This window comes from Dendrobates tinctorius, unplaced genomic scaffold (genome assembly GCF_039654945.1).
Source record: "Dendrobates tinctorius isolate UK_male_01 unplaced genomic scaffold, ASM3965494v1 ptg000070l, whole genome shotgun sequence".
In the NCBI taxonomy this organism is placed as follows: Eukaryota; Metazoa; Chordata; class Amphibia; order Anura; family Dendrobatidae; genus Dendrobates; species Dendrobates tinctorius.
This window is the reverse complement of record NW_027361738.1, coordinates 47,948,540-47,963,971: the sequence shown is the minus strand read 5'-3', so window position 1 is coordinate 47,963,971 and position 15,432 is coordinate 47,948,540. Positions and strand designations below refer to the sequence as shown.

General features: G+C 45.9%; 1 protein-coding gene across 1 annotated transcript in view; it reads left to right on the top strand.

Moving 5' to 3' along the window:
• Positions 1 to 15,432, top strand: part of ADARB2 (adenosine deaminase RNA specific B2 (inactive)) — a 945,686-nt gene that overhangs the window by 836,319 nt on the left and 93,935 nt on the right. The window lies entirely within an intron of this gene.

The window sequence follows — 15,432 nt, the reverse complement described above, 5'->3', positions numbered from 1 at the left end:
GTATGCATGGTTCCTCATCCCAATCCTTGTTTGCATGGCCCCTTCATCCCTATCCTGGTATGCATGGTTCCTCATCCCTATCCTGGTATGCATGGTCCACATGAAAAAAGCATTAAAAAAATTAAAACATTTTTAAAAAATCCAACTTGGCGTCCCTGAGCGCTCTCGCAGCTTCTTGTTCCGGTGCCAGCAGCTGCTATGGCTAAGTGATCACATGTTCCCGCTCATTAAGGAAATGAATATTCACCTCTCTCCATGCCTATGGAAGTAGAGAAAAGTGAATATTCATAACTCTTAAGTAGCGTGCATCTGTGATAGCCCGGCCGCTTTTGCTAACACTGCACGCTATAAGAGAAATGAATATTCATTGACAAAGCAGGGCATATTCATTTCTCATTAGCAGCGGGCACAGGAGTTAGCTGCAGCGAACAGGGCCTCCTGTGACCAGCTGCTCTGCCGCTACTGCTCTGCACAAAAATTGCGGAATTCATGTAAATGAATGGTAAGCTTCTTTTAAGCGTTTTTGACGTGGTTTATTTGGTAAAACCGCGAAAAAAACGCTACGTGTGAGCACAGCCTTATTCTCAAGTATATACGGTAAACTGATTCCGAGGTCCTAACTCAATATTCAACATTAAAACAAATACCAGCATTAAGAAAAGCCCAAAGAACCAGAGTATATTAAGCCATAATTAAATTTTATTGATAAATAAATAAAACATAATAGGAATTAAAACATAGCGCTGCTAAATAGACGCTGGGATACATAATCTATAAGTTATACCAGCCAAAAATGCAATACTGTTTAGATAATTAAGTATTTATACAGACTAGGTCCACATGTTATATACACACATGACTGGAAAGCCACCTTAGGCATGAAGTTACAAGTGCAAGCTAACATACCTATAAGGTTACGTATAGAGTAAGTAAAATACCTGTATGCGCTATTACTAGTTTATATAAACATGATTACTAATCACATTAAAGTGTAAAGTGACAGGTATCAATCCAGTATACATATAAGGTTAAATGTGGAGTAGATAAAGCACTTACATCAACTTGTTTGGTGGTTTAAATGACTTTCCCATCGCCCCGATGCACGTTTCACCCTTTTGTTTATTAGGGCCACCTGTCACTTTAGACTTTAATGTGATTAGCCATCATGTTAATATAAACTAGTATTTACATATATAGGTGGTTAGGGCTGGATGAATGCACCAAATTATAAAATAACAGTAGGTGCGTTCTCTGCCTGGGGTCCACCGTGCAGAGATGTTACGCTGCTGCTAAGCAATGGCGGACGCACAATATGGCGGTATAACACACGCGGGTTGACCGTCACCCGGTGTGCGCTGGGCGGGCTCTGTTACATCACAGAGTCGCCGAAGCACTAAGCCTGTTCAAGCTCACAGAGCTCAGCAAGATGCACGCTCGGTATACAGTCACAGGACTCTGGCCCAAGACACAGGGTCAGCGTCCCTCTAGACCTACCATGCATGCGGCGTCGCAGCCGCGAATGCCAATAACTGCTGCAGACTGCAGTGAGGCGACAGACACTGCCGTAGTACGATAATGCCCTGTAATGGACCACACTATCGGACGCTAGTACAGTGGAATGATATGCATCATGGCCTGTAGCTTGCCACTGACTGGCGCTGACTCTATCTCTAGTTCCCTGTCCACACACGTAATATCAGAGTGAGGGGAATCTTAATGAGTCATTCGCAGTTCCATGCATTCGTCATCATTCACCCATGTAGCAACTAGAGTCTATACTAGTGCATGGCCGAGCGGTCATGCGAACCTTTTATAGCCGAGACCTTCCGGGAGCTTCCAGATCCCTGTGATGGAGCAATCAGATCTGGAGAAGGACCTGTGCATGTGACGCCCGATCTCCAGTGGGAGATCGTCCCGTGAGCATGCTCAGTGGAGCTACGGAAGGACTTAGCCTCAGGAGTGGCTTGCTGCTGAGCAGCCTGCGTTGCTATTGCTTGCCCAGAGGTGGCAGCAACAGCCAGACCCACAGAGCTGGTCTGAGCAGAGCATGGGGAACGACGTGACTGCTGAGCAGGCTCCTCTGTGGTCGAAGAAGAATGGGAGACCGCCGACTGCAAGGCTCTGGATTCCTGCTGTGCAGTGGCAGGAACCTGACGCCTAACATAGGTATTTTCCTTACTCTATACATAACCTTATTGGTATGTTAGATTTCACTAACTGGTATTGTAGTTAGTCACGCTACAGCTGTATTTGGTGCCAATTGTACTACTATGTCCTATATTTTTGGCTGGTATAAATTATAGACTATATATCCCTGCATCTATTTAGCAGCTATATGTCTTAATTTTTATGTATTATTTATTTATCAGTAAAGATTTATTATGGTTTAATAAACTCTGGGTGTTTGGGCTTTTCTTACTGCCCATATTTATGCTTTAATTATATTTTAAGGCCTGCTTATTTACTTAATTCCTTACCAATCATCAGTATGGTAGGTACATTTATTTAAATTTTTCATTTGAAATCAGTATCCAACTTTTATTACCAATATTATGTGGTATTTGGTGCTAAAAAAATAATTCTATGATTTTATATCTATCTGCCATAGCTCATAATCATTGGGTTGGTTTAGTGTTTACTGGGAGCAATTATTAACAATCCTTAGGGTCGACTTCAAAATGGATATCCAATTATAGGCCGATTTCATCCTCAAACAGCTCCACACCTGTCTATGGGTTGATTCTGGAAATTTAGCCTAAAAGGGTTGTCTTCTCTATCTTTATTTTAACAAATGTGTTGTGGGTATGATACTAATATGTAAATGTAACAGGTTCTCCTCCTCTTGTTTTTGCCTCCATCCTCACAGACTGCACAGCCCTCCTGTCCTTAAAATTGCTACTGATGGAGGAGCATATGACCAGACCTGTCCATCAGCCTCCTCCAATTAAAAGTCAGAATTACCATGTGCAGCTTTTCAATTGGAGGAGGCCGATGGGCGGGTCTGGTCACATGCTCCTCCATCAGCAGCCATTATGAGAACAGGAGAACTGTGCAGTCTGTGGGGACAACTGTACTAGCAAGGGCAGGAGGACCTGTAATATACAGTATATACTGTATATATCCATATCTATCTATATATATTAGTAAGTGCCATTTTCAGCAATAGGAACCTTGGGACATTGGCTGCTATTTTGGAAGAGAGTGTGTTCACAATTCGCCATTAACGGCATCTTCTTGCATATATCTATGAACTAGCAGAAGATTATTTTGACTGGGTTGAATCCTGTATCTGGAGCACCTTACAAGTGGAACGCTATGCCAGAAATCTCTCTCCAGTGTAGGACTGGAGTAAGAAATCTGGCATAGAGAATGCCACAGTTCATCATGAATTAGAAGAACTGTGGTGTCAATGCACCCACTGCGCCTCCATCCCACACCAGCTCCACCCACTTCAGCGGACTTGAGATAAACTGGCATTAAAACGCCAAGAGTCACAACATTTTAGCATAACTCCAAATTTTGCTTAATTTTTTAACACTTTTCAAAGCTTATATACCTGAATTCTGGCGTGAGAGCATTGATGAATTGGGCCCTTAGGCCTGTTTCACACTTGCTTTTTTTTGCAGCGCGTTTTTCCCGCAAAAAAACGCATTGAAAAACGCATACAAAAGCATACAACTGCTGCGTTTTTTTCAAGCATTTTTATGAGCATGCATGAAAAAAACGCAGCGTTTTTATGCGTTTGTATGCGTTTTTAGTGCGTTTTTACCGCGTTTGCGTTTTTTTCCAACATTAGGTGGCCCCTCACACTAACCCAAACCATGACTTTACTAACCCTAACCCTGACCCTAACCCTAACCCTAACCCTAACCCTGACCCTAACCCTAACCCTAACCCTTAACCAAACCATACTTAACCCTAACCCTGACCCTAACCCTTAACCAAACCATACTTAACCCTAACCCTGACCCTAACCCTGACCCTAACCCTAACCCTAACCCTGACCCTAACCCTAACCCTAACCCTGACCCTAACCCTAACCCTGACCCTAACCCTGACCCTAACCCTTAACCAAACCATACTTAACCTTAACCCTAACCCTGACCCTAACCCTAACCCTGACCCTAACCCTTAACCAAACCATACTTAACCCTAACCCTGACCCTAACCCTGACCCTAACCCTTAACCAAACCATACTTAACCCTGACCCTGACCCTAACCCTAACCCTAACCCTAACCCTTAACCAAACCATACTTAACCCTAACCCTGACCCTAACCCTAACCCTAACCCTGACCCTAACCCTTAACCAAACCATACTTAACCCTAACCCTGACCCTAACCCTGACCCTAACCCTAACCCTAACCCTAACCCAGACCCTAACCCTTAACCAAACCATACTTAACCCTAACCCTAACCCTAACCCTGATCCTAACCCTTAACCAAACCATACTTAACCTTAACCCTAACCCTAACCCTAACCCTGACCCTAACCCTAACCCTAACCCTGACCCTAACCCTTAACCAAACCATACTTAACCCTAACCCTGACCCTAACCCTGACCCTAACCCTTAACCAAACCATACTTAACCCTAATCCTGACCCTAACCCTGACCCTAACCCTAACCCTAACCCTGACCCTAACCCTTAACCAAACCATACTTAACCCTAACCCTGACCCTAACCCTGACCCTAACCCTAACCCTGACCCTAACCCTTAACCAAACCATACTTAACCCTAACCCTGACCCTAACCCTAACCCTAACCCTAACCCTGACCCTAACCCTTAACCAAACCATACTTAACCCTAACCCTAACCCTGACCCTAACCCTAACCCTAAACCCCCTTAACTAACCCTAACTTTACCCAAACCCCTAAATTCCATTGTCTAAACTAATGGTAAAAAAAAAAACGCATGTGCAAAAAAACGCATACATAAGCATGCCAATGCGCACATATGCTCACCATAGACTTATAATGGGTGTCTTGCTGTAAAAAAACGCATTGCGCGCGCATGCGTTTTTTTGAGGCAAATCGGACGCACAAAAAATGCAACAAGTTGCATTTTGTGCGCCCGAGCGCATACCGCAAAAAAACGCATGCGCGGTAAAACGCGTACAAACGCATGTGTAAGCGCACATAAGCGCATCCCATGCAAAGTATAGGAAAAAAAAACGCATGCGCTATTTAGCGCTAAATTACCGCGAAAAAAAAACGCAAATGTGAAACCAGCCTTAAAATCATATTTTCCTCACTAAGTTTTGCTGTGGAGTTCTTATCCTTCAAACAATAAGTATCTTACTAGTCAGTTACAGAAGAAGGATTAAGTTCCATGTAAGACTTTGCAGAAAGTCTTGACAGTAATAGGACATAGTCCTTCCAGGCCTTGTATGTTTTTAGCCCTTACTGATTTCTTTAGACAGTTTTGATCGTACCATAAAGATCACATGGGGAACATTGTCTGGTTTCTTCCTCCCAGTGATTTCCACCAACTCCATGTCACTCTGGTTAAAGCCTGATGGATGCTATTAGTTTAGTACATTGCCTGTAGCCCATCCAACCCCACATGGCAGGACATGATATCAAACTGCTCTATGGTTGTTTTAGCTTCTAGCTGTTTATATAGAAAAATACTTTTCACTTCATTCTTTAATATTTTTAGTTAGAAAGACATTTTACGTGTCTCATATTTGAGAGGACTTGCAAATATCTGTTGCCCCTCTTTCATGATTGTTACATAGCGAGATCTACTTTTATCATTTTGAGTGTAGTGGAAGATATCATTGCTTTATTTGTAATGTTGCTTTCATGTCTTCTCATTGCCGACCTTTTTTATACTCTTTCCCATGTAATATTGGGCTGTTTAGAGAAGCAATTTTGAAATCCTCAATTAAGAAATTTATAGAAGGGTAGTCACTCGCAGAAAGGAGCACAGCGGAGAGCGGCTACAAAGAGAATTAACCTCTAACCATGTAGCGCCTCAGTAGCACTCCATTGTGCTCTATGACCTTCGTGTACGATCAGTAGTCAAGCACATAGATATCCATTGGTTCTATATCCTGACATAGCTATGTGATTTTATATTAGCTGAATTTCTACAAAAGGGGGTTCTATGATCCGGATACTCATCGTTTGATCAGAGCACAGCGCAGTTACAGAATATCTCTCGTTCTGGAGGACCTGTCCTGTGGTGCATTACATGGACAACCTATTGGTCTGAAATGATACTGTGTGTTATGGCTCACCCGGAGGGTGGATTCATTAAGCCGTAGAAAAGGATATACATCGCAGACTAAGGCGTTGATGCTGTAGAGTAGGATAGATTGATGGTCACGTGGAGTAAAGCTGGATATATTGGACATCATGTGATCTAGTGGAGGAGGAAACGCAGACTGTGATGTTGGAGTAACAGAACTGTCCTGTGGTACCCGAGTTCAAGATGTTAGCAACAGATCCTTGTGCAGTGGGACCGCCATGGAATTTACATGTTTTATAGCACATCCCAAAGATGCTTAACCTGGAAAATCTGGACACCAGTCATGTTCCTCAAGTTACATTATACAATCATTCCTGTCCCAATATTTATGGTTTTTTCCAAGGGCGCGTGGCTCACAGGATACTCTATATGTAGATTGCTCTGCATTATTTACCTGTGAGCAATGCTCCCCTTGGTGAAAAACATAAAAATTAGCATTTTAAATTAAAAAAGCACATGAGGGCCCATTTACACTGCACCGTGCACTGTGTTACACAACCACCAACATTTTGTGGTCTGTTTACACAGGCTGTACCAACTTCAGATTATCTGTAATACATCGTTCTGTGCCCATAGGTTTCTCTATTGTTCTCGGCAGCACAGCTCCAAGAACCATGATCCGAAGTTGAAACGAAAAGATCATTTCACCCAATGAACAAGCAGTTTGCTCATTTGCCTGGTGATCAGCCGCCTCTTTAGAGTATACAATTATCATGAAACTATCATATCTAGAAACACTCGTTCATGATAATCTTGCAATCTAAATGAACCTTAACTCTTTGACCATATAATATGGTGGATTTAAAAATTGAAAAAAGAATTCTTAGAGGGGCATCGGGAATAGACTAAGGGTACACTCACACTGGCATACATTCACTCAGAGAACTGGGACGATTATGCTAAGCTGTCAGAGTTTGATCCAAGTGTCATCTGAGTGTGATCCTATTCTCTCCCATGAGAGAATCGCAGCAGAGGAGCAGAGAGAATGGAAAACATAATTTCTCCACCTTCTCCATTGTCTCTGTGAGCGTATATCGGTCTGCATTCAGATGACATCCGAGTCCAATCCAATCTTTCACACGCCCCTATATGTATGGGTGTACCTGATCCGAATATTGGAGCCACCTGCAGCATGTTGCGATTGTTTTCTCATACCGAATCAGCATGCGAAAATAATCTCAAAGCTACGCTGCCTGATAGTATAACACTGGGCCGAGTGCTATCCTGTAAAACACTGGCTAGCACTCGGCCTTGTTATATGGTAGTGTGAGACAGCCCTAAGAGTAAAAGCTCGCCACGCCACTTTATATCTGATGACAGGTCTTCTTTAAGGGGGAACTTGGACTATAACAATATTTAGGCATGCTAGTACATGTCAAAGTAACATCCATGTAATGCCAGAACCCAATGTGTTTCCACAGCAGAATATTAACCGCAGTATCACACTACATTATTGCAGCTAGCCTTCTTCCCATAGTGCATCCTAGTGCCTTCTCTTCCTCAAGTGTGCAACAAACAGACCCAACTTAGTGCACGTATAATATTACCAGCCGTAGGCCTGGATGACACTTGCGAGTGAAATGCGAGAAACTCGCATCAATACCTGGTACTGCCGCCGGCACTCGGGACTGGAGTGTGCAGCTGCAAACAAATACATGCAGCCGCACAATCTGGTCCCGAGTGCCGGCGGCAGTGCCGGGTATTGATGCGCGAGTTTCTCGCATCACACTCGTAAGTGAGACACCGGCCATAGTGGCCAATTCAGCATTTGCATTCTGCCATACGGATGAAAATTATCTGTTTTAGTTGGATGTAAATCAGTTGATTGTTTATACGCTCGTGTGAACTTAGCCTTAGACGACATTGACACATCCTTGTGAGTGTAAGGCCGGGGTCACAGTGGCGAGGAATACGGATGAGTGAGAGGTAGAGTTGAGCGACTTTTGGTTTTTTATGGTCGAGTTTCGTTTCGTGAAACCCGACTTTTCCAAAAGTCGGGTCGAGCAAGATCGGCCGATTATAGGGAAAAGTCGGGGTCGTCCCGAAACACGAAACCCAATGTAAGTCAATGGGGAATAAAAGTCGGCAGTGAGAGGAGGATAGGAAACACACCTACAGTGCCCATTTGAATGCCAAAAGCATCAATTCTTCTTACTTAAGCTGGTCAACCTTAATTAACTTCATAATACAAGTTACGCACTGAAAAATGGGGGTTATTTGGCTAAAGTTGTGGGGGGGTAGGGCTGGCTCCAGGTTTTCATGTTCCCTGGGCGAAAGAGCGCCCCTTTAACACATAATACCACAACTCATCATGCTCCGATACGGCAGAGAAATAGCGGTATAGTACAATGAAAAATACTTCACTTTTTACATCTCATGACGAGGCCCATCTATTTCTCCATACAGAATCATTGGTCCCATATAATGTTTGAAACAGTATATGATGAGCTCCACATAATGCTACAGTATATGTTGGTCCCCATGGATGAAGCTCCACTGTCTTATGGGCCCAAATAATGCTCCAAACATAATGGGCCCCATTTCTAATGCTCTAGTGTATAATGGGCCCTGTAAATGCTGCTCCAGTGTCTGATGTCCACCTTTGGAATGTTCCAGTGTATGGTGGGCCCCATCTATCATTCTCCAGAGTATAGTGCTCCCCAAAAATTGCTGTCCCAACATTGAAAACAATCAAATAAGTCTCCTCGCTAGGGAATCCCTGTACTAGTCTGGACTCCTCGTCGTCCCCATCTTCCATCTCACTGCACAGTATTTCAACCTTGCAAGTGCTGTGATCCTGAGCAAGCAGGGGGGGCCCACTCATTGGCGACGGCACTGGCACAGGGCCCCTGATAGTACGGTGGTGTGTCTGATGGCAGGTGGGCCGAACCTGCACTTTCATCTGCAGCTTCCTCTTTGTCACCGTGTAAGATGGAACTGTATATGGGAAGGGTAACCTGAGTTTCATCAGGGTCAGATTCAGGCCGAGTAGCGTGCGAGGGGAATGTAGTGGTCTGGGTCAATGTACCAGCAGATTCATCGAGCAGTGGCTGGGCATCAGTGCACTTGTGTCGCCCCCAGGAGTACGGTCGCCAGAGTGGCATTACCTTCCTCCTAGGGAGTGTGATGTCATGCTTGGGAGCCACGAAGGATCTCTCTAGCAGGTTAACTGATTGGGCGGCGTTATTCCCACGAGTCATGACCCTCCAAACAGCGTTCATGAAGGCAAAGTGTTTGTTTTACGTGGGCAGTATGGTTGCAAAGCTGAACCTTAAAGGAATGTCCAGAAGGGCACCACCAGGAGTGGAGCCTACGGCGTAATTTGACTCAACACGGGCAACCTCAACCATGCCAGCTATAGAACAGATGCACACATTGCAAGCTTAATTCCGTTAACGAACGAGACTCCGTCATGCCCCGCGGTCCGAGTCTGGCTTACTAGAGGGACACGTGAGGCTCTGGCACATGAGATTGGCCAATAACTGGTGTGTCATGCCCTTACATGTCCATGGCTGCATGTGCGCTACACTGAAAAGGCCAGCGTTTGTCACTTACAGGTGCAGATAACCCGCTGAACAACGTTAGTGATGGGGATCACTGATTACAATTATTACTCGCGAACGATGATTTCCCAGTAAGTGCAGGTCAACCGCAGTTCCGGAATTAGGCCTAACCGTCATTCCTGAAAAAAATGAAAAACTTACGTGTGCAAACCACAGGTTCTGTAGCTTGCTTAACAGCTCGCCAGCCGTTCTCACGCCCAGTATGGGTTACACGTGATTGCACAAAGGTGAGAAAGGGTACCGTATCCCCAGATAACATGTATGGATAGCGTACACATTCAAAATATATGTCTATACATCAGGAGGCAGGCTCAGACGGTGTTAGGCCCAGTATGGCTTGCACGTGATTGCACAAAGGTGAGAAAGGGTACCGTATCCCCGGATAACATGTATGGATAGCGTACACATTCAAAATATATGTCTATACATCAGGAGGCAGGCTCAGACGGTGTTAGGCCCAGTATGGCTTGCAAGTGATTGCACAAAGGTGAGAAAGGGTACTGTATCCCCGAATAACATGTATGGATAGCGTACACATTCAAAAGATATGTCTATACATCAGGAGGCAGGCTCAGACGGTGTCAGGCACAGTGTGGCTTGCAAGTGATTGCACAAAGGTGAGAAAGGGTACCGTATCCCCGGATAACATGTATGGATAGCGTACACATTCAAAATATATGTCTATACATCAGGAGGCAGGCTCAGATGGTGTTAGGCCCAGTATGGATTGCACGTGATTGCACAAAGGTGAGAAAGGGTACCGTATCCCAGGATAACATGTATGGATAGCGTACACATTCAAAATATACACTCACTGGCCACTTTATTAGGTACACCATGCTAGTAAGGGGTTGGACCCCCTTTTGCCTTCAGAACTGCCTCAATTCTTCGTGGCAGAGATTCAACAAGGTGCTGGAAGCATTCCTCAGAGATTTTGGACCATATTGACATGATGGCATCACACAGTTGGCGCAGATTTGTCGGCTGCACATCCCTGATGCGAATCTCCCGTTCCACCACATCCCAAAGATGCTCTATTGGATTGAGATCTGGTGACTGAGGAGGCCATTTGAGTACAGTAAACTCATTGTCATGTTCAAGAAACCAATCTGAGATGATTCGAGCTTTATGACATGGCACATTATCCTGCTGAAAGTAGCCATCAGATGTTGGGTACATTGTGGTCATAAAGGGATGGACATGGTCAGCAACAATACTCAGGTAGGCTGTGGCGTTGCAACGATGCTCAATTGGTACCAAGGGGCCCAAAGAGTGCCCAGAAAAAATTCCCCACACCATGACACCACCACCACCAGCCTGAACCGTTGATACAAGGCAGGATGGATCCATGCTTTCATGTTGTTTACGCCAAATTCTGACCCTACCATCCGAATGTCGCAGCAGAAATCGAGACTCATCAGACCAGGCAACGTTTTCCAATCTTCTACTGTCCAATTTCAATGAGCTTGTGCAAATTGTAGCCTCAGTTTCCTGTTCTTAGCTGAGAGGAGTGGTACCCAGTGTGGTCTTCTGCTGCTGTAGCCCATCTGCCTCAAAGTTCGACGCACTGTGTGTTCAGAGATGCTCTTCTGCCTACCTTGGTTGTAACGGGTGGCAATTTGAGTCACTGTTGCCTTTCTATCAGCTCGAACCAGTCTGCCCATTCTCCTCTGACCTCTGGCATCAACATGGCATTTCCGGCCACAGAACTGCCGCTCACTGGATTTTTTTTCTTTTTCAGACCATTCTCTGTAAACCCTAGAGATGGTTGTGCGTGAAAATCCCAGTAGATCAGCAGTTTCTGAAATTCTCAGACCAGCCCTTCTGGCACCAACAATCATGCCACGTTCAAAGGCACTCAAATCACCTTTCTTCCCTATACTGATGCTCGGTTTGAACTGCAGGAGATTGTCTTGACCATGTCTACATGCCTAAATGCACTGAGTTGCCGCCATGTGATTGGCTGATTAGAAATTAAGTCTTAACACACAGTTGGACAGGTGTACCTAATAAAGTGGCCAGTGAGTGTATGTCTATACATCAGGAGGCAGGCTCAGATGGTGTTAGGCCCAGTATGGATTGCACGTGATTGCACAAAGGTGAGAAAGGGTACCGTATCCCCAGATAACATGTATGGATAGCGTACACATTCAAAATATATGTCTATACATCAGGAGGCAGGCTCAGACGGTGTTAGGCCCAGTATGGATTGCACGTGATTGCACAAAGGTGAGAAAGGGTACCGTATCCCCGGATAACATGTATGGATAGCGTACAGATTCAAAAGATATGTCTATACATCAGGAGGCAGGCTCAGACGGTGTAAGGCCCAGTATGGCTTGCAAGTGATTGCACAAAGGTGAGAAAGGGTACCGTATCCCCGGATAACATGTATGGATAGCGTACACATTCAAAAGATATGTCTATACATCAGGAGGCAGGCTCAGACAGTGTCAGGCACAGTATGGCTTTCAAGTGATTGCACAAAGGTGAGAAAGGGTACCGTATCCCCGGATAACATGTATGGATAGCGTACACATTCAAAAGATATGTCTATACATCAGGAGGCAGGCTCAGACTGTGTCAGGCACAGTATGGCTTGCAAGTGATTGCACAAAGGTGAGAAAGGGTACCGTATCCCCGGATAACATGTATGGATAGCGTACACATTCAAAATATATGTCTATACATCAGGAGGCAGGCTCAGACGGTGTTAGGCCTAGTATGGCTTGCACGTGATTGCACAAAGGTGAGAAAGGGTACCGTATCCCCAGATAACATGTGTGGATAGCGTACACATTCAAAAGATATGTCTATACATCAGGAGGCAGGCTCAGACGGTGTTAGGCCCAGTATGGATTGCACGTGATTGCACAAAGGTGAGAAAGGGTACCATATCCCCGGATAACATGTATGGATAGCGTACACATTCAAAATATATGTCTATACATCAGGAGGCAGGCTCAGACGGTGTTAGGCCCAGTATGGATTGCACGTGATTGCACAAAGGTGAGAAAGGGTACCGTATCCCCGGATAACATGTATGGATAGCGTACACATTCAAAAGATATGTCTATACATCAGGAGGCAGGCTCAGACGGTGTAAGGCCCAGTATGGCTTGCAAGTGATTGCACAAAGGTGAGAAAGTGTACCGTATCCCCGGATAACATGTATAGATAGCGTACACATTCAAAAGATATGTCTATACATCAGGAGGCAGGCTCAGACGGTGTCAGGCACAGTATGGCTTGCAAGTGTTTGCACAAAGGTGAGAAAGGGTACCGTATCCCCGGATAACATGTATGGATAGCGTACACATTCAAAAGATATGTCTATACATCAGGAGGCAGGCTCAGAAGGTGTCAGGCACAGTATGGATTTGACGGCCCAGACTACACAGCGGAGGAGCAGGGAGAGGTAAAGATTGCAAATGCTGGGCCCCTGCCCAAGCAAGGGGGGCCCACTCGTGGGCGTCGGTACTGGCACTGGGCCCCTCATAGTACGGCGGTGTGTCTGACGGCGGGTGTGCACCACCACCGTCAGAGACACTTGATTGCACTATGAGGGACCCTGTGCCAGTGCCCGCACCCAAGAGTCGGCCTACCCACCTGTCCAGGGCAACGGCACTCGCACGGTGTCATGCGCTAGGTAGTGACCCCGGCCGTGGGGGGGGGAGGCAGCACAGTTAGGGAGTTTTAGAAAGTGGCATATGCTGATGTTGGACATTCAGCTTATGCAAAAGGCGAAATAGGTCAAGTCCCAGGAAGAGGTGGACCAAAGCAAGCCATTTTTCTGTCACCCTATGTGTCATCAGGGGAAGGTGGGACAAAATCCTTGGAAACCCATGCATGGTTCATTTTAATGAAGGTTAGATCATCCACATTTTGGGTTGACAGACGGGTCCTTTTTTCTGTCAGGATTGATCCAGCTGCACTGAAGACTCTTTCCGATAGCACACTTGCAGCTGGGCAAGCGAGCTCCTGTAAGGCATATTGTGCCAATTCAGGCCAGGTGTCCAGTTTAGCAGCCCAATAGTCAAAGGGGAATGACCTGTGTGGGAGAACATCGATATGGGAGGAAAAGTAGTTTGTAACCATAGTTGACAACTGCTGTCTCCTGTCACTTTCCATCGATACTGTATTACCAGTTGTGTGAGCGGTACTTGAAAAATCAGTCCACAACATTGTCATGAAACCCCTGTCTCCAACGCCACTTCTGCTGTGTGCACCATGAACACCTCTGCCAAGCTGCCCCCGGCCCGTACGGCTCGTGTGAGAACCATCACCGCTGCTGTGTGCTGGGAATGCCTCAAGCAACCGATTTACCAGAGTTGCTTGTTTATTAGCCAATATTAGGTCAAGGTTCTCCTGTGGCATGATGTTTTGTAATTTGCCTTTATAGCGTGGATCCAGGATGCTGGCCAACCAGTAGTCGTCATCGTTCATCATTTTGGCAATGCGGGGGTCACTTTTTAGGATCCGCAAGGCATAATCTGACATGTGGGCCAATGTTCCCGGTGTCAATGATGCACTGCGAGTGCTGGTTGGAGGAGCACTTTCTGGCAAATCCACATCCCTCCAGTCACGCACAAACCCTGTACCAGACCTTGCCACGCCAACATTTTCACTTGCCCCACGAGATGCATCCTCCTCCCCTAAGTAATCATCCCCATCATCATCCTCCTCCTCCTCTTCTTCCTCCAACTCGTCCAGGAGAGGTCCCTGAGCAGACAATGGCTGAATGTCATCATCGATTCCCTCCACCTCTTCCTCCTCGTCAACATTGGCTGCAGACGCCTGCTCCTTAAGGTGCGTCAAAGTTTGCATGAGCAGACGCATAAGTGGGATGCTCATGCTTAGGATGGCGTCATCTGCACTTACCAGCCGTGTGCATTCCGCAAAACACTGAAGGACTTTACAGAGGTCTTTCAGCTTCGACCACTGCACACCTGTCAACTCCATGTCTGCTCTCAAAGTGCCTGGCCGTGTATCCTCCCACAAATGCATTATGGCCTGCCTCTGCTTGCACAGCCGCTCCACCATGTGCAGGGTGGAGTTCCACCTTGTTGCAATGTCGATAATGAGGCGGTGGTTGGGAAGGTGGAGCAATCGCTGCAGCTTCTGCATACGAACGGAGTGTACAGGCGACCGGCGGATGTGCGCGCACAGTCTTCGCACCTTATGGAGCAGGGCTGTTAACTCTGGATAATTTTTGAGGAAGCACTGCACCACCAGGTTCAAGGTGTGAGCCAAGCAAGGTATGTGGCTGAGTTTTGAAAGGGCTATGGCTGCCACAAAATTACGGCCGTTATCATTAACTACCTTGCCTGCCTCAAGATGTACACTGCCCAGCCATGACTCAGTTTGTCGCTTCAAGTACTCGGCCAGCACCTCGGCGGTGTGTCTGTCGCCCAAACACATCATCTGCAACACAGCCTGCTGATGCTTTCCACTAGCTGCTCGATAGGGGGACACCTCGTGTGCAACAGTGGCAGCTGCAGATGGAGTGCTCGTACGACTGCGCTCTGTGGACGAGCTTTCGCTTCTGGAGGAGGAGGAGGAGGAGGGTGGAACGCCTACAGCCAACTGTTTCCTATACCGTGGGCTAG